Source organism: Amblyomma mixtum, chromosome 3, assembly GCF_055824585.1.
Source record: "Amblyomma mixtum isolate Tamu chromosome 3, ASM5582458v1, whole genome shotgun sequence".
Classification (NCBI taxonomy): Eukaryota; Metazoa; Arthropoda; class Arachnida; order Ixodida; family Ixodidae; genus Amblyomma; species Amblyomma mixtum.
In genome coordinates, this window is record NC_143014.1 from 135,065,523 (window position 1) to 135,071,340 (window position 5,818).

Consider the following 5,818-nt stretch of genomic DNA (forward strand, 5'->3'; position numbering starts at 1 on the left):
ACCAGCACAACTTGCTCGGCTGCGCACATGCCCCTGGCCTCCCCCCTTTCGTTTCCAGAGATCGCAAATGTAGCAGACATGCAATTTTTTTTCTGCACCAATTTTGCAAAGAAAGGGTGCTGCGTAAGCCCATTTTCACATCTGCTGTCAGACCGTAACGCTTGGAACCCCCTGGAAATGCGGCACCGTGCAAAAAAGGCTGTCAGTTAACAAAAATGCTTCAAGTCATAATTATCGATTTCAGAGGCAATATTGCATTTGCAAAATAGAATTGAAATTTAATTGAATGTGTTGTAACCCAAACACCACTTTTCAAAAGTCTTAGTAGGTGCTACGGCCTGGAATATTTCGGCTCTGTGGGCAGCCCTGAACCGAAGCGAATATTAAAAAAGCGCGCCAGTGACTTCTCTCCGCTCATTTGCAGCGTTTGACAAATGCTATAAAAAAGAATTTAACAGCAATGTCATTAACGTTTGACCAAAACAAAAACGTAACGCTGCTGCGATGGTTCCCGTATTAGCTGGGACGGCTCAGGGGGCCACCGAAACAGTGAGACAGATATTGCCCCCTTTCCAATAACAAATTATTATTGATCATGCAGGCATGAAAGTAAGCAGCGGCGTCAAATCATGACAACATTTGCTCTGTTTCTGTTGTCGTTAATTAAGTTATTAATGCGTTTGGCGGTAACACAATGCCGAAGGAGTCAACCGCTGTGTGGTATTAAGCTTTGCTGCGTAACAGAATGTTCAAGTTTTCTTCCCTGCAACGTCTTCGGGTGAATAATGACGATTCCTCCGTTATTGAACTGAAGTACGGTCTCCTCCTCCGTGTTTTCTAAAAATGCAAATCGTCCTTTTTTTCCACGTAGTAAGTCTCCGTAAAGTCACGGACTTTTTTTACAGTTCACGCTTTGACACTTTTGTCATCGATCGTAAAAGCCGAACAACACAGACCTTAACAAGTTGGCTTCGTCGATTTTTCCGCACTTAGATCAACCGCACAGTACCTTGATTTTCGACGCCGCGTAAGATAACAGCATCAAGGCGTGGAACATCTGTTTCCGTGCAAAGCGGCTTGTTGACGTTTTACCGCCGTCTGCGCCTCCCCACGGCAGCAAAATTTACCCACTAGCAAATTTAATAGCCTAACTTCTTGCGCTTCTTGTTTTTCTTAATATTTTTCAGCTTTAAACATAATTTTTTTCGCAAAATAAAATAATAATTATTTTTATCGTTGTGCATTTCTTTACTCTTCTAGCAAAAATTTTGCAGACGGTCTCTCGTCGTGCAGACAAATGCTTCGGGGCGCCGCTCTGCTGTAATTGGCTGATTCCTCGTTGCGTCAATTTTGCGTCAAGCGTCGATGTCACATCGTTTCGTCATTTTGACGTCACTGTCAATAACTTTTGACAGAATTTTGACAGAATTCCGTAATACGGTCCCTGGGCAGTTGTAGACACTGATCTCCACTAGGAGGCTGGATGGCGCATTGAGCGCCCGAAAGTGAAGCCACCGGAAGTAAGTGGCCTTGTCCCGAAAGTCAGCCATTGGAAGTGAACGAAATGGACCTCAGCACGGTTTTTCAGTTCCAGTTTTGTTTTCCCACTTAGCATTTTGTCTTTTCGCCGTTGTCGTCTTTTTCCTCGACAATGCCTACCTGTTGCGCCGTCAACTGAGCAAGGAGACCAGCGAAGTCATTGAGAAAGACGTTTCAAAAATTAGGGCCCATTGCATCCCAATGGGACGACACTAGCAGACGACAGGACGTCGCTACACGCAGCAAGTATGAAACCTCATCTGCTCAGCTCTGTGTCGTCCCGTCGCCAACACTGCTTTTTACTGTGATGCACTTCCCGTGCTCAAGCCCAAGTTATGCTGTCAATGGGGGATAAATTTAAGAAAGAATAGATGGAAACATTCACCAGGCAGCTGACTTTGCAGTTACCATTTTACCGAATTATGTTTGGACCGAACCGGAGCGAGGGCTAGGCTACTATCTGGTGAGGTGTCGATGGGGTTCGGTTGGTTCGCATTAGCGCCGCCAAAAGGTATGGTACTGCTTTTTCGACGGAGCGTGTCATGTACTGTTTCGTATTGTAGCAAGTTCATCCTGAATGGGCTTTTATTCGTGGTGCTTGGTGCAGTTGACTTCTAACAACGCATTTCACGCGCACTGCAGCATTCGTTTTTCTTGTCAGTCGTTCCTCTCGCGCTGTGCTTTTTCTTTGCTACACGAAAATTCGGTTTTAAGAGGACCTAGCCTCATCATCATTCCACTACTTCTCCTTCGCGCTCGGAAGGCAAGAACCAGACAAGAACATAGTGTTTAATGCATGTACTCCTTTGCCGCGGCAGGATGAGACCTGCATGCCTGATTTTTTCAGTTTCTCTGAAATTACAGGATTCTGCACACAATGCTCACATTTCTCGCGTTCAGCTTACTTGTTCCTTTCATATAACAGCAGACATTATACGAGACGAACGCTAAAAACTGAACGAAAGGGCGAAAGTCGCGACTTTTTGCATTGAAATACACAGCAGACACCCGACTTCCGGGACAAGCCGTCCAACTTCCGGGGCTTCACTCGCGCTCATCTCGGAAAGCGGGTTGCAACATCTAGCCACCTAGTGGAGATCAGTGGTTGCAGACAGTTACAGAGCAGCGTGAGGTCCCATTACAGAAGAGATGAGGCTTGGACATGTTGGTATGACATACTTAAGGGAAATAAATAGCGCACAAGAGAAGATGGGACAAGCGAGGAGACACAGACAAGCGCTAAAGCGCTTGTCTGTGTCTCCTCGCTTGTCCCGTCTTCTCTTGTGAGCTATTTATTTCCCTTAAGAAGGTCCCATTAGGCTTGAGCGCTAAGAATCGCGAGCGGATCTCAAAAACTAGGCTGTATTACAGCTTAAACTTTGTCGTCGAAGCAAAGTAAGTCATCCCGAAAAGCAACAACACCAGTAGTTGGTTGCAAACATGCCCACCGGAATCGCAAGGGCGGCTGAAGCGGGCGGCTCTCGCGGGCGGCGCATGCGCACTCTGGACACTCTATTCCGCTATGCATACAATAGACCCTTTAGAAAATTCAGTCTGGCAACTCGGCAGGCATCATCATCAGCAACTTCCGTCGGCGCCGTGCGCCATATTTTGGGCACCTTTGGCTGGAAGACGCACACAGCCTTTGCTCTAGTTTCCACCTTGTGGCATGTTGGTTGTGTTTGTGAAAGCGATGGCGGAAAATTTGCAGTGGTCGAGGGACCTGACTGTCATCACGGGCGGATTTTCGGAAAGCCTTTTGGACTCCTATTGTCCGGCCGCACCTCTCAGCGAAGCTACAAGCCGGTATTACTGCGATCCGTCGACAGTGCGCATTGCCGTGTCACCCTGCAGGTCGAATATACTGTCGATAAAGGAGGGCTAACAACACTTGGACCGGACTCGACTACGAGCAGGCGCACTGCAGGGCGAAATGTGTGTGGATCCGGATATGGGCGCTCGATCAGCAGTGCCGGTGCGCTAGCCGTTGGTGCGAAATCAGTCGCGTTGCAGCTGTTCACCATCTAGGCCTAGCGACGACTAGGGCAGTCGGTGACCAGCGAGCAGTTCGTCGCCCGGCGTTGCCGCAGGCGGTGTCGTTGCCGAAAGCTCCACTATAGCACAGGCATGCTGTCGTTGCTAGAATCTAGGAAGCATCCTTTCTGGTAGCATGGCTGTTTTGTATTTTCTTGTGCGAACGTGAAGTAAGCCGAGCCTGCCGGCCGGCCAGCCTGGATCTCGTCTGCCGGCGTCATAAAAACGAGCTAATGAGTGTTCTCGACGTAAATAATAAACCCTTGGATAGGGAAATGAGAAAATATATCATTTTTCTGAGTCATTGGTCAATACCGAGTTGCTGGTAAAAGTGGCAACTGTGGCACGAGCGAATTTGTTGCGAGAACCGCCTCGCAGCTGCCGCTGGCCCGACGCTGGGGTCCAGCTCGACTGTCGACTGGCGCCCGCTAGCTCCGCTGCTGAAGGCGCCGTAGAAATTGACCATAATTTTATTTTGTTGTGAGATGATGTTGTCGACAGCAAAGCGGAGTGAAGAATAGGCCTTCAATTATAGCGCAGGCGACTTCCGAAGCGCCGGCCCTTGCCGCTTCGATGCGAAGCAGGCTATAGGCCTAGCGACGACCACGGCAGACAGGCAGCCGCAGAGCTCGTCGCCCGGAGCGCCCGCGAGCGGTGCTGTTGCCGAAAGCTCGCAACATCAGCAGGCATGCTTTGTCGCCGCTCGAGTATAGCTGGCAGTCTTTCTGGTAACAAGGTGATGCCGTGTTTTCTAGCAATATTTGTACACCAAGCCAAGCAGCGCTCAGGCACTGCTGCGCTGTGGCGAAGTACGACACCGGTTGCTTGCCGCTCCGTGTGTCCCTGCTTGCTGTGGTGTGGCAGTTCGGAAGCGGTGACTGGATCGGCGCGCCGGACGTGTTGCCGGACATGCGTCTCCTGCTTTAGCCAGAGTGCACAGGCACTGACCGAACGAAAACACACAGCTGCTGCTGCTGCACTCCGCCTATGTCGCCGTCGTTTGCTGCATGTTCGCAACGGAGAGAACGACGGCGCTCCTCGCCGCGCCGCATCGTCGTGCTCTTTATCGCGCACACGGAACTCTCTATGAATGGACGTGGATGCTTGAAAATCCAAAACAAGCGCGTTTGAGCTACGTTTTGATTTTGTGACGCGCCGAAATAGTCGCCAGCATCGGAATGCATGTCCTCGAGTGCGCCGAAGGTGGCACCTTTATTTTTGTGCTCACTATACAGCGGAGCGGCTACACGGTAGAAGAAACTTTTCGCTGGTCTTTCAATACTTCTATCATTTATTTTAATGTGAAAACAGACAGGTCACGGACGAGAAGAAAGAAGCATGCAGCTACTCCATGCGCTCTGTGCTCTGGAAACACAGCTTGTTTCCGTGCGCGTCTCTTCGCCGCGCCGGCTGCAGAAAGGCACACAGCAGCATGCCGGCATCGCGACTATAGCTTGGAGCAGAGAGCCAATGTCAAGGAACATGGCTAGGACACATAAACAAGAAAATTGCGCTTGTTGTGGCTTCGCCGGGCGCCGTACTTTTCAATCTGGCCCGAGTGCATACCGGCAGGCGTATGCCCAAGTAATGGCGGAGGCACCGCGGTTTGCGCACCACACACCAGATGGCGCTGAATTTTCTAAAGGGTCTATTACGCAAAGCCCCCAATAATAAAACTCTTGCCAGAGCTCGCCTGACTGCATTGAATGTCTTCGTGCAGCCTTCTGCTCCGGGGCTGAATTGGCGGCACTCCGAACAACGGCATTCTTTCGTAGGCATAGCGGCGACCTTCCGTGAACGATAACAAGGGCGTTAGCTACTCTGAGGGGGCAACTGATGCGGCAACGTCTTGGCAATAAACCCGTCTTCCATGGTGATCACCGCTGACCTGGACGAAGTCTGTGCGACATAGAACTCTTGCAGGCCAAGATTCCCTGGACAGCCTCAACTTTTCCGAAGTGCTCCAGTACTTTACGCATGGCGTCGTCGCTGGCATGATTTGGTATCCAGTCCAGCTTGATTCATATTTTACTGTTGTTAGATTGGGTAACGAAGCCATTGAATGCGTCGTTACAGCGCAGATGTGATTCATCTGTTAGGCGCTTATCGACGCAGCGTCCGTGACGACCTTGAGCCGCTCCATTTGTTCTTCGAATTGGCCGATGTGATAAGGCCGGCCGGACACATCGCAGAGCATAAGAACAATATTCAGGGATGAATTCCCATTTGGCAGTGGGGGACGAAA